At 44.0% G+C, this 13,339-nt stretch overlaps 1 protein-coding gene across 1 annotated transcript in view; it reads right to left on the bottom strand.

Moving 5' to 3' along the window:
• Positions 1-13,339, bottom strand: part of dock11 (dedicator of cytokinesis 11) — a 187,251-nt gene that overhangs the window by 121,918 nt on the left and 51,994 nt on the right. The window lies entirely within an intron of this gene.

The raw sequence follows: 13,339 nt of genomic DNA, 5'->3' as shown, positions 1-13,339 counted from the left end.
TACTCAAAGTGGTTTAATGTGTAGATAATTTCCTGCAGGTATTTAATATATATATATATATATAATATATATAGTATATATATATATATATATTACTTTTCGACTGAAATCCAACAAAGCAACCATGAAGACCAAGGACAAGGGAACACGAAAATGTCAAAGGCGTTGATTATCCCTCTCAGCACAGTGAAGTCCATCATTAAGAAGTAGAAGATGCATCATAGCACGTAGACACTACCCAGATCAGGTCGCCCTCCCAAACGGGAAATAAAAAAGGGATATAAATTTGTATTTAGGCAAGAGGATTGCACAGCACTTCACGTGCAGGTAAAATTTAATAATATGTGAGCACAGGGAATTGCACTTTTATTAATTCGCATACAGTTGTACCAAGACTCCAATTGAATGACTGATTAGCAATCGAGTCTCGGTAGAGCTGCATAAAAGCAGCATGTTTTCATTCACTCGCCGTTGTGTGTTCGGAAGTGAGAACGGGTGAGAGAGAGGAGAGTTAAATTAAAATAATATGGCAATGCTACAGAGTGCTGGCTGAAAACCAGCAAGGTACTTGTTTGTTGGGTTCGTCCACGTCCGTTTTCTGTTTTGTCTGTCTGTTTGGCCAATGTGCCCTTTATTTTATGTGTTATGTGTTTTGTTTACCTCTTTTTGTTTGTATTATTATTTAATAAAACGCTGGACGCCGTATCGTCTCAGGTTCACTGCCATCACGTGTTTTGGTTTCTGTGTTCTTCCGGGTCTGATGTCATCACTACCGTCAATCTGGTCACAAGGCCACTTAACTTGGTGTGTGATTTTGAAGGCGATTGGTTACACCTGAGCTAATTTAGGGTTGCTATTACAAGGGGGGTGGACACTTATCCAACCAAGCTATTTCAGTTTTTATTTTTAATTAATTTGCTACAAATTTCTAGAATATTTTTTTTCACTTGGAAGTTTTGGGGAAGAGTGTGTAGATAAATGAAATAAAAACTATTTTAATGCATTTTAATTCCAGGCTACAAGGCAACAAAAGGTGAAAATTTTGAAAGGGGTGTAGACTTTATATAGCAAAAACTGTGTTAATGTTAAAGCGTACATAAGGAACTTTTTATTTTATTGTGTTATTTTTATTATGTTCCCATGTGTTGCTATAACTGTTTACGTAAGGTGTGTATATTGTATAGTTTATTTATTTTTTACATTTTGACCACTTTTTTAGCTTTTAAATTTCATTCCTTGCCTCAAGATAGCTTCCCATTTATCCTCATGGACCGCTCAGAACTACATTTCATCATCCTCCCTGGTAAATCCATCTTAGTTACATATGTGAGCAAGAAGATGATGGGAAATGTAGTTCTAAGAGGACCATGCAGGTACATGGAATAATAAAATAAAAAGTCCTTATGTATCCTTTATTAAAGTTACTCAAGCAAAACCCTCAAAGTGAGGAAATTGCGAGTTAAGGTTAACACGCAACCTTAACTTTGCACCATTATGCATACGCATGACATCAGATATGACTACCCTGATGACACAACTAATCACATGACATGCTCCTCAAAGACTGGCCAAATGAACATAACCTAGGTAGTCTGCTAAAATGTATGTTCTTAAAAAAAAAAAAATGGGGAGGGGTGTTCCATCTTTGTGCTACTACTCAGTGAAGAAATATAACCACGGTTGAAATACAATGTTCAGACATTTCATCTATATGGTCTGTCTTCCACAAGTTACAGAAGGTACAATACGTCAGTCACTTATATGATATATCCTTGCATTTATGATTTTTTGATTTACACATTATACATTTAAAATGTCTATATATCCAATATCTTCTTTTCTTTATCTGAGTGCAGTATGATGGGGCTTCTGTTTTTTGGTTTTTATAAATTGCATTTTTCAGTGCTTATTTGTAGCTAATTTCGAGTTTGATGTAAATCAGTTTTTTTCAGGACTTTCGTTTTCGATATATTGCATGAAATTAGTGTTTTCAGTTACTTTACAAAAAAAAAAATACTGACGCAAAGGAAAGAAGGTACAACTTAAGCGTGCCAGTACTGTCGAGTTACTACTTGCATATTTTGACAGAAAATATGCAAGTAGTAACTCGACAGTACTGGCACGCTTAAGTTGTACCTTCTTTCCTTTGCCGTCTTCCACAACGCAGTTAAACGAGGCAGTCTTCCCAGCGACAGCGAGTGGGAGAAGTACAGGCGTGGAAAAGTACAGAGCAGTTTAGAAGCAGTAAGGAGAAATTGCATCTTGAATTGCTTTAATCAGAAAACAGAGGACATTGGGGAAACACAGCAGCAGCTCAAAGTCAAACAGCCGCGTGTGTTTTTCTGATAACAAACAAGCTGAAACTCGGAGCAGCTGATTCAAATTCAGCGCCGTTCTGAGACACAGGCGAGGGGAGGAGCCAACAGCACAGCAGAACAACGCAGTTAAACGAGGCAGTCTTCCCAGCGACAGCGAGTGGAAGCGACAGCGAGTGGGAGAAGTACAGGCGTGGAAAAGTACAGAGCAGTTTAGAAGCAGTAAGGAGAAATTGCATCTTGAATTGCTTTAATCAGAAAACACAGGACATTGGGGAAAACAACTGCAGCTCAAAGTCAAACAGCCGCGTGTGTTTTTCTGATAACAAACAAGCTGAAACTCGGAGCAGCTGATTCAAATTCAGCGCCGTTCTGAGACACGGGCGAGGGGAGGAGCCAACAGCACAGCAGAACAACGCAGTTAAACGAGGCAGTCTTCCCAGCGACAGCGAGTGGGAGAAGTACAGGCGTGGAAAAGTACAGAGCAGTTTAGAAGCAGTTTGAAAGCAGGTTGACGGCTGCAGAAGAAACTAAACTTAAAAAAAAAAAAAAACCTCAACATGGTCTTCAAGCCAGTAATCTGTGACACCTGCTTGATGTGGGAAATCCGAGAAAACCCAGCGGAGCTAAACCAAGTGTGCGTAAAGTGCTGCGCGATCCAGGATTTGCATAAACTAGTAAGTATGCTAGAAATGGAGCTGGAAGAAGTGAGACAGCAACAGGATCTTGAGGAACTGGCACACCCACAATTCATGGAAGTCTGCATCACCCCTAACAGACTGAAAGCCACCAGGGAGATAGAAGGTCAGAACAGCTGGGTTCAGGTAGGCAGAAGCAGGGAAAAAAAGAAACTTCGTCAAACACAACCACCAGAAATCAAAACAACCAACAAATTTGAGTCACTTCAGAATTTTGATGAGCAGAACCAACAACAAGAGAATGAAAGGAACAACATCCAGGACCCCATTGACAGTGGTGACCAGACAGCAAAAAGAAGGGAGGTCATGATTGTTGGGAACTCCATATTGAGAAACACAGCAAGTTCAATTCGCAGTTTGGACCCCCTTACTACAACAGTGTGCTGCCTTCCGGGAGCCTCGGTCAAGCACATCACTGAGAACGTGGACAGGCTCCTAGAACGAACAGGAGACGACCCGGTAGTAGTCATCCACATCGGTACAAACAACATTGGAAGAGACAGACCAAAATCCCTGCAAAACAAATTCAGAGAGCTAGGAAGGAAATTAAAAGAGAAAACCAAAACTGCGGTATTTTCTGGTATACTACCGGCACCTTGCAAAGGACCATATGGACAGCTGGAAATAATTAATCAAAACGCATGGCTGAAGATGTGGTGCACACGGGAAGGCTTCACCTATCTTGATCATTGGACCACATTCTACAACGAGGACTATCTGTATAGACGGGATGGACTGCACTTAAATAACAAGGGAACCAGTCTACTTGGAGAAAAGATCCTCGAGCAGGTTCGGAAGCATTTAAACTAGAAAGGAAGGGGGGAGAAATCAACAAAAAAACAGAAGGGAGACTGCATCAAAACAAGAACAACAACTCAGTTAAGACAACCATTAAATGTATTTATCTAAATGCTAGAAGTATCAGAAACAAAATATTAGAACTGAAGCTATTGTACTAAAAAGAAACTATGGTGTGATAGGTGTTACAGAAACTTGGTTGTCTGAGAGTGATGGAGATGAATATAATATTAGTGGGTATACACTGTATAGGAAAAACAGGCAGGACAGAAGATACAGAGGGGTATCGCTATACATAGTCTTGAAGCTCAGGTGTTAAACCTGGACAAAGAAAATAAAACCGAATCAATGTGGGTCAGAATAACGGACAAAAAATCAAAGGGCATAATAATAGGAGCATGCTATAGACCGCCAGATTCAGACGGTGAGCAAAATAATCTGTTATACAATGACATTAGAAATGCGTGCAGCAAAGGAGAAGCCATACTATTGGGGGATTTCAACTTCCCCCAAATAAAATGGGAAAACCCGGTGGGTAGCACGAAGGATGAAATTGAAATGGTGGAAATGACAAATGACTGCTTCCTAACACAATTTGTCAAGGCACCGACTAGAGGGGAGGCATGCCTTGAGTTAGTCTTTTCAAATAACGAAGATAGAATAACTAAAACAGAGGTCAGAGAACCACTGGCAAACTCAGACCACAACATGGTCTCATTTGAAGTGTTTTTTAAATCCCCAAAAGTAATGACTAAAGCTAAGGTTTACAATTTTAGAAAAGCAAACTATGAAGGTATGAAACAGAGACTAACAGTAGTAGATTGGAGTAAAATAGAGAAAACACCCACAGAAGAAGGACGGTTGTTCTTCAAAAATGTAGTACTAGAGGCGTAAAACAATTACATCCCTAAAGTAGACAAATCTAAATGTAAAACTAAATTGCCAAAATGGTTTAATAGATCAATTAAAATAAATATTCAGCGAAAAAAGGCACTTTACAGAGCATTAAAAAAGGACCAAAAAGAAAGTACGCAGAAAGAGTACACAGAACTGCAAACGCAAGTCAAAAAGGAAGTTAGAAAGGCCAAGAGAGAAATAGAAATAAACATTGCTAAGGGAGCTAAAACCAATTCCAAAATGTTTTTCCAATATTACAACAGCAAGAGAACATTCAAAGAGGAGATTAAATGTTTAAAAGATACAAATGGCAAAATCGTAGATGAAGAAAAAAATAGCAAATATATTAAATGATTACTTTTCACAAGTTTTTACAAAGGAAGATACTGACAATATGCCCCACATGTCATCCAGTTCCTATCCAGTTTTAAATAACTTTAGCATAACTGAGGCAGAAGTGTTAAAGGGACTAGGAGCTCTTAAAATAAACAAATCCCCTGGGCCGGATGAGATCCTCCCAGTAGTACTCAAAGAAATAAAAGAAGTAATTTACAAACCGCTAACCAAGATCATGCAGCAGTCTCTTGACACAGGGGTGGTACCGACAGACTGGAAAATTGCAAACGTAATACCGATCCACAAAAAGGGAAACAAAACTGAACCAGGTAACTACAGACCAGTAAGCCTGACTTTTATTATATGCAAACTTATGGAAACTATAATAAGATCCAAAATAGAAAATTACCTATATGGTAACAGGGTCCTGGGAGACAGTCAACATGGTTTTAGGAAAGGGAGATCGTGTCTAACTAACTTGCTTGATTTTTTTGAGGATGCAACATCAATAATGGATAATTGCAAAGCATATGACATGGTTTATTTAGATTTCCAGAAAGCTTTTGACAAAGTGCCGCACAAAAGATTAATTCTCAAACTGAACGTAGTTGGGATTCAAGGAAACACATGTACACGGATTAGGGAGTGGTTAACATGTAGAAAACAAAAAGTACTTATTAGAGGAAAAACCTCTGTTTTCAGTATTAGGTCCTCTGCTATTCCTAATCTACATTAATGATTTAGATTCTGGTATAGTAAGCAAACTTGTTAAATTTGCAGACGACACAAAAGTAGGAGGAGTGGCAAACACTGTTGCAGCAGCAAAGGTCATTTAAAATGATCTAGACAAGATTCAGAACTGGGCAGACACATGGCAAATGACATTTAATAGAGAAAAGTGTAAGGTACTGCACGCAGGAAATAAAAATGTACATTATAAATATCATATGGGAGATACTGAAATTGGAGAAGGAATCTATGAAAAAGACCTAGGAGTTTTTGTTGACTCAGAAATGTCTTCATCTAGTGATGAATGAATGTGGGGAAGCTATAAAAAAGGCTAACAAGATGCTCGGATACATTGTGAAAAGTGTTGAATTTAAATCAAGGGAAGTAATGTTAAAACTGTACAATGCACTAGTAAGACCTCATCTTGAATATTGTGTGCAGTTCTGCTCTAGAAAGAGTGCAAAGAAGAGCGACCAGAATTATTCCGGGCTTAAAAGGCATGTCATATGCAGACAGGCTAAAAGAATTGAATCTGTTCAGTCTTGAACAAAGAAGACTATGTGGCGACTTAATTCAAGCATTCAAAATTCTAAAAGGTATTGACAGTGTTGACCCAAGGGACTTTTTCAGCCTGAAAAAAGAAACAAGGACCAGGAGTCACAAATGGAGATTAGACAAAGGGGCATTCAGAACAGAAAATAGGAGGCACTTTTTTACACAGAGAATTGTCTGGAATCAACTCCCCAGTAATGTTGTTGAAGCTGACACCCTGGGATCCTTCAAGAAGCTACTTGATGAGATTCTGGGATCAGTAAGCTACTAACAACCAAACAAGCAAGATGGGCCGAATGGCCTCTTCTCGTTTGTAAACTTTCTTATGTTCTTATGTTCTAACTAAATCCCTAAGGTCACAGGCACATTCTTTGGGGATTTTGTGTGGAAGCATTTTTGTACATTTTACCACAATTATGTTTTAAGTGCTCTGTATCTTAACTGTAATACAGCTTTAAATCCCACTGACAAGCTTCCATTCCTGATTGTAATCTCGTTTTAAATCTCGCAAGCGGAGTCTCCAATAGAATCAATAAAGTCAATGCACATTGATTAACCATTTCCACAGTTTTTCCACTGTTTATTGGCTATAGACCTAATTCTTTTTTTTTTTTTTTTTTTTGTTGTAGTTCCACAGTTGGACCTCACGACACTGTTTATTGGACGATCAGACCTCATTCTTTTTTTTTTTTTTTTTTTTTTTTTGTATCTACATGCACCTCACGTTCTGTTTGTTTGTGCTGCTGGTGCTCGCATTCATTTCAATGGGTTTTTCTGCATTAGGTGTCCAGCAGGTAGAGTTTGTGCACAAATCTGATGGAATATCTCTAGCAGTGAACTTAGTCTAAAATTTGTTCTCAGGACCAAAACTTTTATAGGCACTTAATAAATGAATAAATAAATATAAGCAAACTCTGCCCAATGTGTTCTTCACAAGCAGGACAATATATTACAACTGAGAATGGATTGCAAAGCTGATTCCTATAATTGATATATAGGCATGTTGTGGCAGTGTGCCCCGCCCCTGTGTGTATTTTGTGTTTTATGTTGTATATGGATATAGTGGTGCAAGGGATATAAATGGGTCTGTGTAGCACGAGTGATTTAAAATATATAGTTGTATTTAGGCACAGGAATTCAATCACTTCACATTCACTTCACATTAATATGTGAGCACAGGGAGTGCACAGATTAGTTCACGTGCTGGGATTCAAGTGAATAATTAATTAGTAATTGAATCCCAGCACAGCTGTATAAATAGTTGCACAATTCACTCACTCAGGGTTGAGTTTTGGTGAGGAGAGAACGGGAGAGAGAGGATAGAAACAAAAATACATAATTAGTAATGATTGCTATTGCGTGCTGGTAGGACCAGCAAGATACTCGTCTGTTTGTTTCGACACACCGTGTTTGTCTGTTCATTCAGTCTGTTTTGTCTGTTTGTTTGTTTGGCCATTGTGCCCTTTATTTTGAGTGTTTTGCTTTGTTCAACCCTTTTTTTATTTGCGATAAACCGGAGCAAGCAAGCGTCTTGACCATTTCACCTCGCAGTACTGTGTGTTTCTTCCGGGTCTGACGTCACCGCTCGCCATCTTGTGACACATGTTTACAGGGTGTTCTGTGATTCCTGTAGAACACTGTGTACAAATGTCCCAGGGTGTTTCTGTGATTCCTATAACTGATATATACAGGCATGTTTAACAGGGTGTTCTGTGATTCCTATAACTGATATATACAGGCATGTTTAATAGGGTGTTCTGTGTTTCTATGACCGATATATACAGGCAGAGGTTCAGAAGCATTTAAACTAGAAAGGAAGGGGGAGAAATCAACAAAAAATAGAAGGGAGGCCACATCAAAACAAAGGCAACAACTCAGGTAAGACTGCTATTTAATGTGTTTATCTAAATACTAGAAGTATCAGAAACAAAATATTGAAGCTATTGTACTAAAAAGAAACTACAGTGTGATAGGTGTTACAGAAACTTGGTTGTCTGAGAGTGATGGAGATGAATATAATATTAGTGGGTATACACTGTATAGGAAAAACAGGCAGGACAGAAGATACAGAGGGGTATCGCTATACATAGTCTTGAAGCCCAGGTGTTAAATCTGAACAAAGAAAACAACGCCAAATCAATATGGGTCAGAATAATGGACAAAAATTCAAAGGGCATAATAATAGGAGCATGCTATAGACTGCCAAATTTAGATGCAGAACAAAACAATCTGTTATACAATGACATTAGAAATGCGTGTAAAGGCCAAGGGTGTTCTGTGATTCCCATGACTGATATATACAGGCATGTTTAACAGGGTGTAACTGGGGGAGATCTGTGCTGACTCTTCTGGTGTATTCATAGTGCTACAAGAAGAGGGCAGCAACCATTCAATATTCGCCTGTTGGTCATGGCAATGACACGGAGAGGTGGGGAAGAGGGTGTGTGGACTTTCCCTCTCTCTGAGTGGCTGAGAGGCGGGTCTTGGGCGGACTGCTAGCCCTATAAAATAAAATTCTGCTGTTCCCTCAGGTCTGCCTTTCTAAGTCGTACTGAGCGTCCAGGACCAAGAACGGCCAGGTGAAAAACCGGAAAAGAAATCCGACAGAAAAGAAAAGTAGTGACAGCGGGGAAACCTTGGGAAGACCCCATAAATGTTTTTACAGCAGGCTGAGGGAGCAGCAAGTGTAAGACAGAGACCCAGGCCATGTGGGTAACGACGGTCAATAATGCTGCCGAGTGCAGCGCCTTTTATTTGTAGTTTGATTACTGTGTTTTATTTTCCCTTTTTCTTTCACCTTTTGTTTTGATTATTCTTTTGAGCACCTGTGAGTGCGCCTGCCCTTGAACTCTGTACTGCCTCTGGTATTCCTGTGGTTCTGTCTACCATCGTTGGTAGGCAGGCCATGGTCAATAGCACCCTCTGTGGGCTAAAATGTTGAAGCACCCACACTCAATAAAACTGGGCACCTGTGCAGTGTTTTCAAGTACAACTTTCTGTCTCCCCTGTGTCAGTGAATTGCACACCACCCTCCCACACATAGTGTCAGCATGGGATTCACTGGCACTGCCCACTTTAAGCAGTGCACAAGAGAATGGATGCCACCCAGTTTACAGAGATAATAGATCTCCTGCACCAGACCCTGACTGCTGCGGTGCAAGGGGCTGCCAGACTGGCAGGACCAGATCTCAGCTTGATAAGACCCACCAAAATGACGCCAGAAAAATGACCAAAAGCCTACCTGGAGGTGTTTGAGGCCCTGGCTACCTCTGCGCTTCTCCCTGAAGCATAACCCCAAACCAGTCTGAACGAGTACGCCCTGGGGTGGCTGAATCCAGACGCGATCACCAAAGCCAGGCTGGTGGAGATCATCGTGATCGAGCGGTTTCTGGAGTGCTTGGCTCTTTGACCACGACTTTGGGTATGGCAGCAGGCACCTCCCACTCTGTTCCAGGCGATCGCACTGGCAGAGCAGTACCAGGCAGCAGAACCGACACCAGCTAGGCTGCCTGGGTGAAGCACAACAGGATCAGCCCCTCCACTGGCAGAGGATATGACGAAGGGACTGAGGGGGAAGGGGTAGACAAGTTGTCGGATGGGGGGTGGTGGTGGGAGCTCCTGGCCCGGGAACTGGGGCAGCGTGGGGTTACCCACGTGATGCTGCGATGTCGGACTGGGGTCTTGCGCAGACCTTGTCACCTTACCGTCGAGCCCCTTAAATGGCTCCGGTGTTTCCACCTCTTGCTGAGGCTCCGGGGCAAGAAACCAGTTCACTGCGGCGTTGGACGTGCATGGAGGTGGGCCACATCGCTCGGGATTGCCCAGTGATGGAGTGTGACCTCAACCGACCAGGTAAGGGTGTTCAATTATTTCAGTCACTTCAGCAGACAGGTTTTGCTATTTCTGTGTCAGTGGATGGTACAAAAAAACCCAGGCTCTCTTGGATTCAGGGTGTGGTCAGTCCCTAATACAGGAGAGCCTAATCTTATCGGGGCATAAACAAATATTGGGACGGGTGCATATTAAATGTATTCATGGGGATGTATGCTCTTATTCAAGGATTAGTGTAAATATAACCATTGGCCAGCAGGTGACGCAAGTACGGGTAGGATTGTGTCCTCGATTGCCAGTACCAGTAGTTCTTGGATGGGACTGTGGGCAGTTCAAGGATTGGTTAGCTGCACTGACAGCCCTGTCTTCCCTATTGACTAAGAAGGAGAAAGTAATTGGAGAGATATTCCCCTTCCGTGACCCGACTTGATTTTGTCATAGATTTAGACCCCAGAAAACTAAACGGGAATGCCGGACCACTAAGAATGAGGGCTGACAATGGAGGGAGTTCAAGAGGTTTCAGGTGGGGGCGATCGGTGAAGAGTCTGGGGGGAGGCCGCAGAGCCAGAAAAGGACCGACCCGATCCTGAGCTGGAAGCCATGGGAGCCGATAATTTTGCTCATTCCCATGATTTCCGGCTCGAGCAAGGGCGTGATGACATCCTGGGCAGGCTCTTTGGCCAAGCTGCTGGGCTGGATGGTGACATCAGACCTTTTTGTGAGCGTTGTGGGGAATGTCAGAAAGCTAGCCCTAGAGTCATCCCATGAGCTCTCCTGATGCCTTTGCCATTGGTGGAAGCTTCATCTGCGTGTATTGGGATGGACATAATTGGGCCACTGGAAAGGAGTGCTGCAGGATTGTGACAAAGTGCCCGCCCCGTGTATATTATCTGTTATGTTGCGTGTGGTTTGTAAATGTTGGTGCATAGTCATTGGTACACGGGATATAAACGGGTCTGTAACACGAGTGTTTCAAATGTATATTTGTATTTAGGCACGGGATTGTACATCACTTCACATACATTTAAAGTAGTTAAAATGTCAGCACGAGGTTGCACATAATTAATTCACGTGCTGGGATTCAAGTGAATAATTAATTAGTAATTGAATCCCAGCACAACAGTATATACAGATGCACGTTTTCACATACTCGCGGTTGGATGTTCGGTGAGTGGAGAGCAGGAGAGAGAGTAGGAGAGTGATAATTTCAATTACTATTGCGTGCTGGTGGGACTAGCACGATACTTGTTTATTTAACTCACTGTGTTTGTTTGTCGATCTGCTCACCGTTTGTAAAGTGTTAGTCCGTTTTTGTTTGTCTTTTTATTTTGGCGAATGTCCTGCGTCCCATGTTTTTCGCGTGTTTGTTTAAACCCTTTTATTTTCAATAAACCGGTGCAAGCAACCACCATCATCATTTAATTTCATCCATCCTGTCTGTGTATTTCATTCCTTTTCCTGGTTCTGATGCCGCCCACTTCGGTCGTCTCTGTGACACATGGTGTCCTGCGTGGGATTTAACAGCGCTTCCAAGCGTCAGACCAGGAGAGGTTTTTTGTGTGAAAAAAAAAGGGAAAAAGTGGCCAGAGGAAGCAGCAACCTCCCCAGCAGCCAGAGCAGGTGCTCTGGTTTGAGATGACTGCATCCAGGGAAATTCAGGACGAGGACCTGGACGCATTTGTGGAGGCCTGGGAGAGCCAGGGGGAATGGTGCCTCCTGTGCAAGCGCTACGGGCATGTAGTGGCTGACTGCCCTCTCCTGGATACAGAAGGGGGGCAGTTTCCACGGCAGCAGCCGGAGCCAGAGAGCCTGGAGGCCAAGGAGAGGAAGGTGAGGAGGAGGCAGAGAAGGGGAAAGGGGAAGAGGAAGGCAGAGTGTCCACCGCCCAAGTCTCCACCAGCAGGGGAAGAATGCCTGCTGGTGTCGCCTCCAGAGCCAGAGGGAGAGGAGCCGTTGTTGCCGTCTCCAGCGCCAGAGGGAGAGGTCCCACCGCTGTCTCCAGAGCCGCACCAGTCCCCTGCAAGTGAGGGAGAGCCGTACTAGTCCCCTGCAAGTGAGGGGGAGACGCACCAGTCCCCTGCAAGTGAGGGAGAGCTGCACCAGTTCCCTGCAAGTGAGGGAGAGGAGCCATCTCCAGGGCCAGAGGGAGAGAAGCCGTTGCTGCCGTCTCCAGCGCCAGAGGGAGAGGTCCCACCTCTGTCTCCAGAGCCGCACCAGTCCCCTGCAAGTGAGGGAGAGCCGCACCAGTCCCCTGCAAGTGAGGGAGAGATGCACCAGTCCCCTGCAAGTGAGGGAGAGCCGCACCAGTCCCCTGTAACAAGGGTAGACTACCCGCTGCTCTCACCTCCGTTGCCAGGAGACTACATGCCGCTCCCACCGCCAGGAGACTACATGCCTCCGCCACCTCCATCGGCAGGAGCAGAGCAGCAGGAGCTGCCTCTGCCTCCGCCACCTCCATCGGCAGGAGCAGAGCAGCAGGAGCTGCCTCTGCCTCCTCCACCAGCAGAGGGTGAATGCCTGCTGGGTCCCTGTCCACCAGCAGAGGGTGAAAGCCTGCTGGGTCCCTGTCCACCAGCAGAGGGTGAATGCCTGCTGGTATCACTTCCCCCACCAGCAGAGGGTGAATGCCTGCTGCTATCACTTCCCCCACCAGCAGAGAGTGAATGCCTGCTGGTATCACGTTCCCCACCAGTAGAGGATGAATGCCTACTGGTATCACTTCCCCCACCAGCAGAGGATGAGGGGAGCTGCCTCTCCCTGCACCAGAAGGACCAGGACTAGATGCTGGTGGTCCTCAGCAGCCCTTGTATAGGCTGCTGAGGGAAGTACGGGGAAGAATCGCCGCAGTGGCTGAAAAGAGGGCCATCACTCGCACCCCAGCTTGTCCTGATTCCCTGCCTCACTTCAACCAAGGATGCCTGCCTCGCTTCGCCCAAGGATGCCTGCCACGCTTCGCCCAAGGATGCCTGCCACACTTCGCCCAAGGATGCCTCCGCATCGCCTGGGGTTGCCAGCCGCTCCGCATCGCCTGGGGTTGCCAGCCGCTCAGCATCGCCTGAGGGTGCCAGCCGCTCAGCATCGCCTGGGGTTGTCCGCCACTCAGCATCACCTGGGGTCACTAGGACTGCTTCGCCTGGGGTTGCCAGCCGCTCCGTCTGTTGCTCCGCATCGCAGCAGGAAGTA

Source organism: Polyodon spathula, chromosome 20 (assembly GCF_017654505.1).
Source record: "Polyodon spathula isolate WHYD16114869_AA chromosome 20, ASM1765450v1, whole genome shotgun sequence".
Taxonomy (NCBI): Eukaryota; Metazoa; Chordata; class Actinopteri; order Acipenseriformes; family Polyodontidae; genus Polyodon; species Polyodon spathula.
Note: the sequence above shows the minus strand (reverse complement) of the source record. Positions and strands in the feature narration are given on the sequence as shown.